A 16,671-nucleotide genomic window follows, 5' to 3' on the forward strand; every position below is an offset into this window, starting at 1 on the left:
AGAAGGGAAGAAAGAGGAAGATAGAGGAGAGTAGAAGTGGGAAGAGAGGAAAAGACAAGCTGAGTTGCCCAACTATAAATGGCAAGCTGGGTCCCCTATTCAGTCCCCACCTCTACCCTCTGCTCTAGAGGGAGGTTGTGACATACTACAGAGAGTAGTAGATGGTTCCCTGAGAGAAAGGGATAAAGATGCACCCAAATGTTCAACAAAACCACTCAGAAACTAGAAGATGATTTAATCATAAGGGTATATATATATACCCTATCATATATATATATGATACAATACATATATATGATATATATATATGATACAAAAAGTGGGAAACCACATAAATTCAGTGATTAAAGGAAGCAGTAGTGTGTGAGTTAAAACATTAGGAAAAATACTAGTTTCACATTGTAAATGTAGCTAATAACACTTCACATTATACATCATTTTATAATAGAAACCATGGAGTCCATCCCTCATCATCTTTGAAGAGAACAGAAAATAGAAAATATGTGACTGAAATGGCTGGATCAGATGACAGATTCTTAACATGTGAAGCTGTATGTTTTGTCTTTCTCTTTAACAGACTATCCTGAGCATTCAATGTGAGTTGAAAAAACAGCTTAGAAATTTCATTTCCTTACACCAACTTCCTATGGCTCCCATATACCGTGACAGAAGGTGTCTGGAAGGAAGAAAACAGTCCAGGTTTACTGCTATTCCATCTGTTTTTAGAAAAGGTATAAAGTTTGCCATCAAGGATGGCACAGCGATTGCTAACATCATAGGAGTGGCCAATGAAGACAGCTGCCGAATTGCTGCCATCCTCAACAATGCTCATTATCTGGAAAACCTGCACTTGCCCGTCAATAGACAGGATACTCGCTACTTCATTAAACTTGGATCTCTGGAGGACTTGACTGTCATAGGTAACACAGGAGGGAGGCGGATATTAGAGAATGGTGTCAATGTTACTGTGTCCCAAATGACTTCTGTGATGAATGGGAGGACTAGACGCTTTGCAGATATACAGCTCCAACATGGTACTCTGTGCTTTGACATTCATTAGGTATGGAACAACTATAGAAGAAGAAAAGAACCACATGTTAGAAAATACCAGACAGTGAGCTGTTGCTCAGTCCTGGACTAAGGAACAGAGGAGATTGCAAGAAGGGAAGAGGGGATTAGGGCATGGACAGAGGGAGAGAAGCAACAGCTTCTGAGCACTGGAAGGGTACAAGGCTATTTCGTCTTGTCTGTTGAGCAGTATCTAGAACTTTGACAGTGCCAACAACATTCACTTTATGAGACAGAGCGAAATAGGCAGGAGGTAACACAAAAAATCTCTGCCTTTGCATCACCAAAGACTGCCTATTTTTAAAACTTAAAATGATTTATTGTATTGGTTTTCTAGATCAGAACTCTGTATACGTAAATATGAAGGAAAAACATATCCAACTGCCTTTCAATGAGACAGAAGATGTTATTTTAATATGGTTTCTTTAAATTTTTCAAGAAATGACAGAAAACATTTAATTCTCGTGTGGCAGTATTCGAAATACCGCAAGTACAGCTCAAACAATGAAAAAGACTGAGTTTTCAGAATTTGTCATGCTGGTATGTGTTGAAATAGATAACAAAAAGAAGCCAAGGTTCTATTTATCTATTGTGACATGCTGTTTCATATTTAACTATCAACCTAACTTGAAGACTATTTTAAAAGTTTCTTGAATGTCTTTACACTTCCAAAGACTGCCAGTCATTTTGCAGAGCTATTATAGGAAACTTTAAAATCAGTAAGAAAATGTCCTCAGTGACCATGTTGTACCGAGAGCTAACACTTACTTACTTGGTACTTATGTCTATGTGATAACCAAGCATCTGGCCAACACACTCTTTCCAGAACAGTCTGTTGGGATTAGAATTTTCACCAGATTGATCAGATGGATTGGTATTACCTAAACATAGTCTTTCTTAACTTATTAACCTGCCTAGGAAATCTCTCATGTCTCTATTGGGAATGTAGATGATGCAGTCACCACTGCACTAAAGGTTTAATGTACTCAGAAGTAATTTGCTAAAGACTGGGTATGAATTTTCCACATCTGTAGTAAAGTATCAAAACTACTTAGGAAAAGTACAGAAGAACTAAGACCTGAAAACTAGACACAGTGCTTACTTCCCTACATAAATTGCCATCTCTGGTGTAGCTACTCTACCAAAGGCATTAACAAGCCCAATTCTCAAAAGGCACCAAACATCATCATGGCTAGCATTATGTACTCCCACTCCCACATTTATCCTCCAAGTTTTACAGCTATTCATTGAACATTTCCCAGCCACATTTATGACATACATCTAAGTGAACTTAAAGCCTCTCTCGCCCAATTATTTCAACTAAGGGGTGGGCAGATTTTTAATCACACTAATCATCTTCTCTTCCTAGGAAAATGGTCATTTTCTAAGAAGGGTTTTGGTTAACTTTGGACTTGGAAGTATTTAGCCAGGATTACTGTTAAAATCAGCTAAACTTTTTCTATGACTCCTGCTTGAAAAGAAACCCCTCAGTGAGCCAGGTGCTTTGTGCCCAGTGGATACACAAACAGTCCGTAAGATGCTGCATAGAGTACCCAGAGACTATGGAACCGAAGCACAGAGCATCGCACTGTGGCCCCCAAGCCAACTTCCCAGCTTTCGTAGGCCCAGAGGGTTCAGGGAGTACAGTTTGGAGTCTCTCCAACTGCTACCCACATGTACCAGGTGGTCCTTGACCCCCTTCTTTTAAAAACATCTTAATCAAGATTACACAATCACATTAAGGATTTTAGAAGAGCCAAACCAAGTGAAGGCAAGGATCCACAGACAGGAGAGAGAGGCTGTGTTCAAACGTTTCCATTCCAAAGTCTTTGGGATGGCAATGATCACCATTCCATTCTTACACAGGCATTGAAAATGAGAGTTCTCACTTTTTCTTCTGTGTCTGTTTGGAAGTTCACCATGTTGAAAAACCGCTAATCCAGATCAACATTAATGGCACCACGTTTCTTCAGGTGGAATAATATAATTTCTAACAAATCAACTTGTTGAACATTTTAATACTTTGACACCAGTCTAAAAATGAACCTTCAGTTTGTAGAGGCTCTGACATTTTCTTTCAAACAAAAAATAATTTATGGGCTGTTATAACAAGTGTATTCATAAATGTGATGTATTTTATCACTGATCCAAATGTCAGTTTTAGAGTCTATTTTACTTATATTTTAAGCAATTATACTTTTTTGCAATTCACCAATGTATCAAACTGCTTTAAATATCCATTAGAAATAAATATTTGGAGCTTTTACTTAATATTAATTACCTTGAACTATGCATTTCTAGTTTGTAATACATATTTAATTAGCCTGTGCCTTTAGTTTCTTAAAATTCTATTTGTATTGTATTCAGGAAATGTGCTTTCTGTTACTTATAGCTATGGTTTTAATACTGCCTTGAATTACACCATTTATTTTTAATTACCCCCAGAGGTTAGCATTCATGGGTAGTAATTCTAAGAGATATTTTGGACAATTCTAAAGGAGACCATGGAGATTATATTTAACATATACTGGACCTATTCAATGGGAAAAGCAGAGAATGCCTGCCTTCATTGAACATTCTTCTGCAATTTGCATTTCCTAGTGAAAGTAGAAGCATTACACCAATTGCTTATGAGACTTGGGAGGCTGAAGCTACAAAGCCAGAAAGTCCAAGATGGCGGCAAGGAGTAAACACTTCATCTCTATGTTTATTTTTGCCAGCCAGACCAATTTTCTTTTTCCTTTAAGAATATTTTTTCGCACTAAACAGTTTTAGAGACCCAAATGAGCAAAGTACAACTTTAACAGGCATCTAGATGATTATTTTATGTCGCCACTCTAATGACTGTAGATTAGCAGCAGACTGACTCCTACAAAAAATGAGACTAAAACTTCCATGTACACATTACCTTAAAAACCATATACCATGCTAAACTAGTTAAATATCTTCTTTTAAGCCTTCTACACAAAACAATATGTAAAATAACTTTCCTTTACCACCAACTTATCTAGGAGATATAGAATATATGTGTGTGTGTGTGTATATATAAACTTACACAACATAGACAAGTGTACAAAAACTTGATAATGCATAATTTGGTATGCTAACTGCTTAGATGGACATAAATCTAACTTACTGATTTTTTAAAATGCCTTCTTTTTATCATTATTCATACACATTGTATGTATTCTATGATGCTTTAAAAAATTTTCCTGACCAGCCCAGGCCCTCACCATAATAACTACCTTCAAAATAGTCAGGACAAAGTGGTTTGTACTTGCAAAGATGCGTTCATATATCATGGCAAGTGTAATGATGGTGCTCAATGGTAAATAGCCATGGTGAGAAACCAAGCATTGAGAGAAGAAACATTTGGGAGTATGACTTAGTTTATGAAAAACAGAAGCCTACAGACTGAATGGAAAACACTCTGCTTATTTGGAGAAATTCACGCCAATCTAGCTGACCTGTCTAGAACTTCAGAGCTCAGACTGCTCTCTGACAGAGCCTACTATGAGGTTCTGGGCTGTGGGGGAGGATGGAAGGGAGGAAGGGGAGAGAAAATTCAACCACACACCAGTGACTTATTTCAGAGTGTCCTTCATACAAAAGCTATTTAGGACCAAAGTCTACAACTATGTGTAAAAGGAAATAACTTCCTAAACAGTACCTAAAAATACTTGAGTTCTACTTGCTATGGAGTTTGTCTTGGCAATTGTCATCTTACGTTATTTGTCAAAGAAAATGTGCTTGGCAGTTTAAAATCTTTCCTTTGATTTAGTGGTGGATTTTAACCTCTTAAGTAAATGTCAGTATATCAGATTGTGTCTTTGAAAAAATATTTTGCTTGTATGAACTATGACGATGTCTAAATCTTTAATATTCTTCTGGCAAAAGTATCAGCGAAAAGTGAAGCATAGCCTTTATATGTCACAAACATATTCTTTTTAACTGCTTACTTTCTCAGGAAAAGTAAAGCTGTTAACAGTGTTTGCCAAGATTTTCAATTTCAGTATAACAGAGGTTCTAATTATCCTGAAAATTGTGTTCTCATGGCCTGTTAAATATCATTGTTGCTAGGAAACACTAGCTTCCAATTTTGTATTCCTTCTCTAACTCCTGTGCTGAAAAGTGACTGGATATTGTCCTGGTTCATGGTTGTTGTATGGCTACAACTGTTACATGATCTTTTGTATTTGACTCTGGTTTTTAAGCCAGAAATATGCATTTTTCTACAAGAGCATCACAACAACACGCTGCAAATATCTAAAGTTAATATTATGTGTCAATATTTGAAAAAAGTACTTTGAATGTTTCATTTGTAAAAAATAAAAGTGCAACCATAACATTGGGTCCTGCTTTATTCCCATGGTGTCCTGTCTCAGATTTAGGCTGATGCTATCAAGAAAGGTGACTTCTCACCAGTAACCAAACAATAAACCCATTCAGGTGTCACTAAAGCTGAATATAGGTAAAGTCCAGTAAGCACTTCACTTCCTGTAACAATTCCTGAGCAAGCCTGTTTAATCATTGTAGCATCTTCATGCATTTCTTCTGCTTCTCCTTCAAACAAGATGAGAAGCAAAAAACAAAAAAAACAAAAAACAAAAAACAAAAAACCCAGCAGACTTGGTGTATGTGCAAATTCATTTAGAGGGAGAAGGCAGGAGAATTTGCGATGATGCAGGAACCTAAATCCCTGCCATTTCATTTCTCTAGCTTTATCCTGCACTGCCAGGTAGGGACTTCGGAGAACTTCTTGTATCCATTTGCTGAGCTGGGTTCAGAGACCACATGCTTTTTGGCCACAGCAACTCTCTAAGATTAAGTTACATGGAGGTTGTGTCATCACAATTTACATCAGCGTAAAAAGTGCAGATGACCCACAAAGACAAAGGCTAACTCTATAACCTGGGTAGTCACCTTGATGTCAATACTGCCACAGCAGCTCCTACTGGCCAACTATCCTATGCCTTCATTTATTTTAGAAACTCCAATGAAATCACTTTAATAAAAGAAGAGAATTATCATTTTTTTCCACAGCAAAAAGAAAATGTTGTTAGGTAGAGGAGATTTTTTTTTCTGAGAGTCTGTGAATTTGAGTGGAAAAAAAAATCTTTATTTTCACTAACCTCTCTAATAAATTTACCATTTCCTTCGATTACTTAAAAATATGATACTGAGAGAGAATCTATAGGCTTTACCAGACTGACAAAGTAACACATGATGCAAAAAAATTTTAGTAATCCCCACTGTATGAATGAACAGGTAAGAAAGAGTTATGTTTATCATAACAATCTACTAGTATTTAGCAAATATTAAAATACAAGAGGCTAAACTCTACATTAGAAGCAAAGATCTATGTAAAGACAGAAAAAGCCTTGAAAAATCTAACACTTGTTTGTGGTAAGGACTCTAAAAAGTATAGAAAAGTATAGGACGATTTCTAGTATAAAAGCTCTCTGCAGTGGAGAAATACTGAAAGCCCTACCAATAATTACAAGGGTAAACTAGTTCTAGAAATGCTAGTAACAAAGATAAAATTATACCAATTTTCAGACATAGTGATGGTTTACTCAGCAAATATCACACGCTCGTATATTTCTACATGGTAAAAGAAAACAGCTAGAAAAAGAAAGAAATCTCATTCAAAATAACTTTAAAATACAAAATATCTGGGAAGCCTCCTACAAGGACACACTGGGTCTAGGTTTGTATAACTATAAATTTAATAATATGAACTACTGAGAAAACCAGAAAACAATTCTTCAAATATTAGGTTTACACCAAGATCTCAGACCATATGCCACAATAAGCTCAAAATATAAATTCAGCCTTAATAATTAAAATTGAGGAGGGGTTTAATTTCTTAATTCACTCAGAAAACAAAAAGTTCATCAGAAATGATTAACTTATGATATCTAAATTATTTGGCATTGTCACCAATAATGTAAAGTATCCTTCCCCCCAAGAGGAAAGGTTGTAAGCTCTCAGAAGTACCATAACAATTCCATTTTCAAACTGTATTTCTGCCTTTTAAATAATGAACTACACAAAACAAAAATGCAAATACCATTACCATTAAACTTAGTCTGTGTATGAGGGCTGTGCATTCGTTCAAACAAAATTTTTTAATTCACCCCTCTTCCAACCTTCCATATCCTTGTCAGGGGTACTGCCAGGTTTGTGATCTCGGTGTCATCCTCAAGCCCTCACTCGCTCTACAGATCCTATCAGTTCCCCTATCTTGTCATTCTACTTTCATGCTATTTCTCACATACAAGAGAGTCCTTTTCTCTACTCACATGGCCAACGCTCTAGATCAGGCCCTCAACACCTCATGCTAATGCTACTGCAGTAGCCTCCTAATTGGTCTCCTTTTCTCAAGTCACTCTCTACTCCAATCCATCCTTCATCCAGCTGCTAAAGTAATTTTCCTAAAGCATAGGTCTGACCCTGTCAACCCTTCTTACTCAATAAATTCCAGTGGTTCCCTATTGCTTCTGGCAAAACCTGGCTCCCTTCCTACCTTTCCAGTCTTCTTACATGTCATTCCCCCTCCATACCGTAACCTCTGCACACACAACACTTCATAAGGCCCCTCCATGCCTTTGCACACTTGTCTGCAATGTCTGGAATGTTTTCCTTCTTCCATTAGTATGTAAAATCCTTGAGAGCAAGGGCTTGTATATATGCAGGACCCTGTACTGAGCACTAAGGGATATACAAAATTTAAACAAGATAAGTTCCTTGCTCTCATGAAATTCACAGAAGCCACAAATACAAAGAACTGTAATACTAAATGTTATATGACAGGTGCATGAGAGTGGTTCAAAGCAAAATAAAAATAATTATTGACCAGAGGAATCAGAAATGGTATCAGATGTTGATGTTGCACTATACTCATTTAATAAATTTCAAAGACAGAAGGCATAAGAATTTCACTTACACTCCCTAATCTTGGTACTGAGCTAATGAAATATGATTCATATTTGCATATTCTCCATATAGTCAGATCTCAATTATCCAATGAAAACTGTTTGGCCCTCAGACTGCAAGTATATGCAAGTGTTAGTATATGCAAATAGCTTACAATAAGCTACTTTTTATAAGCAAGGGGCAATGTCACAAAGGGTCAGGAACCCACAAAAACATTTGTGATGGAAGATTTTTCAGTGGTTGAATATCCTTTGTAACTGCATTAAAAATCACTGGTAATATCAGATACCATGCCTGGGATGTGCTAATGAATCCTATACACACAGAGTGTATGTCTAGATTCTACCCAACCTTCCAGCCTCATTTCAAGACTTTCCTCTTCCATCAAGTCCCATATATATGGCAAAGAAGGATTGTGTCCTGCATCAGAGTCCCCACATGGATGAAATCATGGTTCTACCAAATATTTTATCACACACCACTGTTTCAAAAGAATTAATTTTGTCTACCCAGTGAGATCACAGGCTCCTCCAGGGTAGGAGACCATACTCTTATCTCCTACAACATCAGTATCAACCTGGGCACATAGGAGGCTCTCAGTAAATATTTTCTAATTTATTTTACCTATATATTTGATATTTGCTTTGTATTTGGAAATTTCTGAATCAAAGAAAGAAAGAAAAATCTTATATATTCTTTCTCAATTTCATATCCTTCCTCAAAACTAGGTAGGTGAATTTTGAATCAGTACTGGATAACAATAGGTTAGTGTCTCAGGAAGCTTCTTAATGATATGTAGGCATTATTTAATTTCACCACTACCGTGATGCTATCATAACAACTGTGCTGTGGTAAATTGGTTCTGAAAAATGTTTTGGTGCCATGTAATTCAACAGCTCTTGGGTAAAAATGGCCTAAATTCCATACGCATCATTATCATAGTAATTCCATACACATCATAGTAGGCATAAATAAAAGAAAAAACTCCATGCCTCAGCACTCCAAGAACCCATTTCTGACTGGGACACTCAGTAGGTAGAAATGTAACTTTGATACCTGTAAAAGAATAAACTTCCATTATTGAAAAAATTCAAACACACACATGTAACCTACATTTGAGTTAGCATGAAATCTAACCATTTTGCATACTGATACATGAATTTTGCCTTCAAACCACTGAGTTCTTGGGAAAAGGGGGGCATCACAATCAAATCTGATTCATAGAACATTATGACTAGGGAAGATTTCCATGATCATCTAGTCTAATCCCCTGATTTTACAAATGAAACAGAGGCATAGATTGAGAAGTGACTCACCCAAGACCGCAAAACAAGTTAGTGATAGATCTAAGACATAATTCCAGGTCTCTTAACTCTCTATGACCATATGGCCTTATGTCTATGATTTAAGCCAGATAACAGCAATAGCTAGCATTTGTAGAGTGCTTTAGGTTTACAAAGTTCTCTACATCTGTTGTATTAATTACTCCTCACAACAACCCTAGGAGGCAGGTCTTATTATCATCCTCATTATACGGATGTATAGAGGTGGAGGGAGGTTAAGTGATTTGGCCTCCAAGTCTGACACTCCATCCACTGTCACCTAGCTGCCCCTACACAATTTATAGTATTTTATATTTTAAATTTTTTTATTTTATAAATATATTTTGGCTTTTAATCACTGCTCTCTTCCCTCTCTCCCAGAAAGCCATTCCTCATAAAAAAAGATTTTTATTAAAAAGGAAGAAAAATTAAGCAAAACATCCAAAAGCCCTCCTTTTATATACAATGGTCTGTATCCACGGATCCCTTCACCTGTGCTAAGAAATGCAGTGGGGTGTGTTTTTCATCTCTCTTCAGGGATGGGGGCAAAGTTTGTTATTGATTTTTGCAATAGCAATAATTTTGCAACAGTTTGCAATGTTGCAATATTCATGTTCAACTATTTACATTGTAATTGGGTATACTGTTCATCTGATTCTGATTATGTCACTTTGCATTATTTCATACATCTTCCCGTGCTTTCCAAGTTTATAGTATTTTTTAAAAGGCACTAGTGGCTAATTTTAACCTTCCTCCCCACCTCTGAAGAGTTCTTCCTCATGCAAGAATTCCCATCCCTAAGTCTACGTTGTGTCTACTTAACAGACTTAAATGAGACACAGTAAATCTTAATATGAATTATTTGGAAAATTAATAAAAAAATGAATGAGTTTTAATGAAATGTAGTTTCTACTAATTTCAAGTAATTTAGTAGCTTAAACTGCAGAGTCCTTCTAGATAGAAGTGTTTCCTAAAGTAGATATGGCCCTGAATAAGTATAATTTGTATTAAACATATTAACTGTCAAAATGGGGTGCTATCAAAGTATTTGAAAGTGGTTTAGTCTATTAAGTAGGACAGATGTTTGCCCTTTACTATTGCTTACTTGCTATGAGAATCGGCAATCCAAATTATTTGAGAGAAATTAATGAGATCTAAATTAGAGTATTATTTATTTCACGAGTATTCTAATCATTCATCTCTGCCTTAAGTTTTAGCCAACATTTGGTTTTTATCTGGAACAAACACATTAAAGGCATACCAGTACAACACAGTGAGTTTATTTAGATGCCCCAAACCAGAAGATACTGAACCATTCCATAGACACAAGGTCATGCTCAGGGATTCACTTACATTTATCTCAGTGCCTGCTCTTTCTCATCTCTATTTTTAAAATCCTCTTCAGCCTGGTTCCTGACTTCAGCACTCAACTGAAACTGTTCTCTCCAAATTTAATAATGATCCACTGCCATATCCAATAGCCATATCCTCCATTCTTATCATCCCTCTTGACTTCTCTATAGAAGCAGATACTATTGTACACTCATTCTCCTCCTACACACTCTTTAGAATCTATTTAGGATCTCCTTCTATCCATCAGGCCTCTCCTTCTCAGTCTCCTTTGCTGGTTAACCACCCATATCATCCCCTGATTGTGAGTTAACAACACTCTCTGTATACTCACACTCAGGGATCTCATTAGCTCCCAAGGACTCCGTTATCTCTAAGCATATGACTCCCAACTCTACATAACCATTCCTGGCCTCTCTCCAGTTTCACATCACCTCCAACTACCTACTGCATATTTCAGGCTCCCTTCTCTAATTTTGTATTCCATACAACTGCCAAAGTGATTTTCCTAAGTCTAGCCATGTCATTTTCCAATTTTGATAAACTCCAATGGTTTCCTATTACCCTCAGAATCAAGGATAAACTCCCTTCTTTAGCATTTAGGACTCCACAATGGCCCATGCAATCTTTCCAGACATATTACACATTACTACCCCTCCACAATCCAGTCCAGTAATATTGGCTTTCTTGACATCCCTCACACAAGACCCCCCTACCTCCCAACCCCATGCCTCTGCACTGGGGGAATTCTACTATCATCATCTACTATCATCACCTTCCTCTCTCCTCTATCTCTGATTTCTTTCAAGACTCTGCTCCAAACTTTTTGTAGTGGCAAAGAACTGGGGGGGAAGGGAAGTACATGCTCATTGATTTACAAATAGCTCAACAAGTTGTGACAGGAATATAAAGGGATATTACTATGATGTAAGAAATTGTGAATTTGGTGAATACAGAGAAACATAGAAACCCTTATATAAACTGATGCAAAGTAAGGTAAGCAGAACCAAGAAAACAGTATACATAAAATGCCATTGCAAATAGAACCAACACCAAAAAGTATCTCCCCATTTAATTGTATTTTCCAATCAGCTGCCAAAGTGATTTTCTTAAAACACAAGTCTCTCCTCAACTCAATAAACTCCAATGGCTTGCTGTTGCCTCCAGGTTCAAATGCAAGTTTCTCTGCTTGGCAGTTCAAGTTCTTTATAACCTACCTTTCCAGTCTTTCCTTTCCACCCATTCCACACTCTATGATTCAACTACACTGGCCTATTTGCTGTTTCTTCAGCAATGTTCTCCACTTCCCCTGTCATTTTATGAAATGCCTAGAATGCTATCCCTTTATCATCTCAGTCTCTTGATTTCCAAGACCCCCTTGAAATCTCAGCTCAGATTCAATCTCCCAGCTTATTGTGAGGCTCCAATATGATACAAGGTTTTTTAAAGCACAGAGAATTTTGTATTCTTTTTTTTTCAGTTCCAAATTCTCTTCCTCCTCTTGCCCCTTTGCCCCCCCCCCAAAGAAAAGGCAAGAAAATAAACTATTGCAAATATGTATAGTCATACAAAACACATTTTCCCATTAACTACATTCCAATAAAAAATAGAAAACAGAAAAAGAAAGAAATATACTTCAATGATGAATAATAGCATGTTTCATCAAGAGTCCATTAGAATTGTTTTGGGTCATTGTGTTGTTCAGAGTTACAAGGTCTTAATAAATTGATCATCTTTACAACATTGCTCTTATTGTGTATATTGTTCTCCTCATTCTGCTCAGTTCACTTTCCATCAGTTTGTACATACCTTCCCAGGTTTTTCTTAAACCATTTCCTTCATCATTTCTTACAGCACAATAGTATTTCATCACATGCAAATATTAAAATATGTTCAACCATTCTCCAAATGATGGGCATCCCCCTCAGTGTACAATTCTTTGTCACTATAAAAAGAGCTGCTATAAATATTTTTGTACATATGGGTCCTTTTCCTCTTTCTTTGATCTCATTCAGGTAGAGACCTAGTAGCATTATAGCTGGGTCAAAGGGTATACCCAGTTTAATAACCTCTGGGGCATTGTTCCAAATTGCTTTTCAGAATGGTTGGACTAGTTCACAACTCCACCAAGAGTCCAATCAAGTACCTGTTTTCCAACATTCCCTCCAACATTTGTCATTTTCTCTTTTTTTGGCCCATTATCCAATTGGCTGGGTTTGAGGTAGTACCTCAGAGTTGTTCTAATTTGGATTTCTCTAATTATTAGCAATTTTTTTATATTTGTGCAAACAAATATTTCTTTTTATTTTTAATGTTCTACAATCATTACCATAAAACTTAGATTTCTCCCCCACCTACCCTCCCCACCCCCCTCCCTCCCCAAGATGGCATACAATTCTATATAGGATCTACAAATACTTTCGTATTGAATATGTTTTCACTATAGTCATGCTGTGTAGACGAACTAAAATAAATGGAAGAAATCATATAACAGATCAAAACGTAATACACGTACACACACAAAAATGATCTGCTACATTCTGTGAATGCATTCCATAGTTCTTTCTCTGAGTGTGAAAGGCATTTTGCCTTAGAAGACCATTGGGAATTTTTTTTTAAGTTCTTGTGTTGTTACGAAGTTCCAAGTCTACCAGAAAAACCTCTCACACACCGTGGTTATTGCTGTGCACAAAGTTCTCCTGGTTCTGCTCCTTTCACTCAGCATCAGATCATGTAAGTCCTTCCAGGCCTCTCTGAAGTCTTCTTGTTCATCATTTCTTATAGCACAATAGTACTCCATTACATTCATATACCATAATTTATTCAGCTATTCCCCAATTGATGGGCATCCCCTTGATTTCCAGTTCTTGACCCCCAGAAAGAGAGCTGCTATAAATATTTTTGTACATGTGGGACCCTTTCCCATTTTTATGATCTCTTGGGGATACAATCCTAGATGGAATAGTGCTGGGTCAAAGGGAATGCACATTTTTGTAGCCCTTTGGGCATAGTTCCAAATTGCTCTCCAGAATGGTTAGATGAGCTCACAGCTCCACCAACAATGAATTAGTGTTCCAACTCTTCCACATCCTCTCCAACATTTATCATTTTCCTGTTCTGTCATGTTTGCCAATCTAATAGGTATGATGTGGTACCTTAGAGTTGTTTTGATTTGCATCTCTCTAACCAAAAGTGATTTAGAGCATTTTTTCATATGATCATAAATATCTTTGATTTCTTCCTCTGAAAATGACCTGTTCATATCCTTTGACCATTTATCAATTGGGGAATGACTTGTATTGTTGTACATTTGATTCAGTTCTCTATATATTCTAGAAATGAGGCCTTTATCCCCGAGATTAGTTGTAAAAATTCTTTCCCAATTTACTACATCCCTCTGAATTTTGGTTGCATTGGATTTGGTTGTGCAAAAACTTTTCAGTTTGATGTAATCAAAATTATCCATCCTGTATTTCACAATGCTTTCTATCTCTTCTTTAGTCAAAAATTCTTCCCTTCTCCATAAATCTGATAAATACACTATTCCTTTGCATTTTTTAAAATACTCATTCATCTCATTTAGATTATCGAATTTGTGGGCATAAAGTTGGGCAAAGTAATTTCTAATTATTGTTTTAATTTCCTCCTCTTTTGAGGTGAGTTCATCCCTTTCATTTTTGATATTAGTAATTTGATTTTCTTTTTTCTTTTTTTAATCAAATTGTTCAAAGGTTTATCAATTTTATTAGTTTTTTTAATAGAACCAACTATTGGTTTTATTTATTATTTCAATAGTTTTCTTAATTTCAATTTTATTAATCTCTCCTTTGGTTTTCTAATTTGGTATTTACTTGGGGATTTTCAAATTGTTCTTTTTCTAGCTTTTTCAGCTGCATGCCCAAGTCACTGATCTCCTCTTTCTCTATTTTATTTATGTAGGCATTCAAAGATATAAAACTTCCCCTAAGAACTGCTTTTGCAGTATCCCATAAGATTTGGTAGATTGTCTCATTATTGTCATTCTCTTGAATGAAGTTGTTGATTGTTTCTATGATGTGTTGTTTAACCCACTCCTTCTTTAGGATTAGATTATTTAGTTTCCAATTGAGTTTCGGTTTATCTTTTCATGGTCTTTATTACATATCATTTTTATTGCATTATGATCTGAGAAGGATGCATTGGTTATCTCTGCCTTTCTGCACTGAACTGTGAGGTTTTTATGTCCTAGTACATGGTCAGTTTTTGTATATGTGCCATGTACCACTGAGAAAAAGGTATATTCCTTTCTATTCCCATTCGATTTTCTCCAGAGATCTATCATATCTACCTTATCCTGAGTTTTATTCACCTCCTTAACCTCTTTCTTGTTTATTTTGAGGTTAGATTTCTCAAATTCAGAGAGGGGGAGGTTGTGGTCCCCCACTAGTGTAGTTTTGCTGTCAATTTCTTCCTTCAACTCCCCCAACTTCTCCTCTAAGAATCTGGATGCTATACCACTTTGAGCATACATGTTTAGTAATGATATTGCTTCATTGTCTATGGTGCCTTTTAGCAGGATATAGTTTATATCCTTATCTCTTTTGATTAGATTGATTTCTGCTTTTGCTTTGTCTGAGATTAGGATTGCTACTCTTGCTTTTCTTACATCAGCTGGGGCACAATATATTCTCCTCCAACCTTTGACCTTTATCCTGTGTGTATCACCCCATTTCAAATGTGTTTCTTGTAAACAGCATATTGTTGGATTATGGCTTTTAATCCATTCTGCTATCCATCTCCATTTTATGGGAGAGTTCATTCCATTCACATTCATAGTTATGATTACAATCTGTGTATTTCCCTCCATCCTCTTTCCCACCATTTGTGCTTTTAGCTCTCCTATCTCCCTTCCCCTCCTCAATAGTTTTCACTTTTCACCACCTCCTACAGCCTTCCCTTCCTTCTTTGAGCCCCCCTCCCTTTTACTCCCCTTTACCCTTACTGCTTCTTCCCTCCCTTTTAGCTTCCTTCCCCTTCCTTCCCCCTTCCCCCTTCCCCTCCCACTGCCTATAGAGCTAGTTAGGATTATATACTTAAGTTTATTGTTCCCTCCTTGAACCAAATCAGATAAGAGTACCTCTCAAACAATGCTCATCTCCCTCCCCTCTTTCCCTCTACTATAATTTGTACTTCTTCCTGTGATGTAATTTACCATTTTCTGCTTCCTCCTTTTCACACCTCCTGTTACAATCCCTTCACATACTTAAATCATATTTTTAACAAAACATCATTTACTTTATACCCGTTCCCTCTACATATATCCCTTTTATATTTCATAACAGATGCACAATTCTCAAGATAAATAGGTATCATCTTCCCTTATAGGGAGGTAAACAGTTTGCCCAAATTGAGTAACAAGTTTCCCCCTCCCATTTACCTTTTTATGCTTCTCTTGAGATCTGCATTTGAAGATCAAATTTTCTATTAAGTTCTGGCGTTTTTGTCAGGAAGGTCTGGAAATCTCTTACTTCATTGAATGACCATCTCCTTGCCTGAAATGTTATGCTGAACTTTTCTGGGTAGTTGATCCTTGTTTGTAGTCCCAGCTCCTTTGCCTTACAGAATATTAGATTCCAATTCCTTCTGTCTTTTAATGTAGAAGCTGCAAGGTCCTGTGTGATCCCAACTGTAGCTCCTCGATATTTGAATGGTTTCTTTCTGGCTGCCTATAGTATTTTCTCCTTCACTTGATAGTTCTGGAATTTGGCAACAATATTTCTTGGGGTTTTGAGTTTGGGATCCCTTTAGGGAGGTGAATGGTGGATTCTTTCGATGACTATTTTGCCCTCTGGATCTAGCACTTCTGGGCAGTTTTCCTTGATGATTTCCTGGAAGATGTTGTCCAGACTCTTTTTTTATAGTGGCTTTCTGGCAGGCCAATAATTCTTAAATTTTCCCTCCTGGATCTATTTTCCAGGTCAGTTGTTTATCCAATTAGATATTTTACATTTTC

The 16,671-nt window shown here is 36.6% G+C and overlaps 1 long non-coding RNA gene across 1 annotated transcript; it reads right to left on the reverse strand.

The window, feature by feature from the left end:
* Window positions 1-215: 215 nt before the first annotated feature.
* LOC140516077 (uncharacterized) lies at window positions 216-16,400 on the reverse strand. Its single transcript, XR_011971282.1, has 3 exons — window positions 16,096-16,400; window positions 9,000-9,063; window positions 216-1,071 (listed from the first exon to the last, which is right to left on the reverse strand). It is a non-coding gene; the product is annotated as an uncharacterized lncRNA (long non-coding RNA).
* Between the last annotated feature and the right edge of the window lie 271 nt (window positions 16,401-16,671).

Source organism: Notamacropus eugenii, chromosome X (genome assembly GCF_028372415.1).
Source record: "Notamacropus eugenii isolate mMacEug1 chromosome X, mMacEug1.pri_v2, whole genome shotgun sequence".
Lineage (NCBI taxonomy): Eukaryota > Metazoa > Chordata > Mammalia > Diprotodontia > Macropodidae > Notamacropus > Notamacropus eugenii.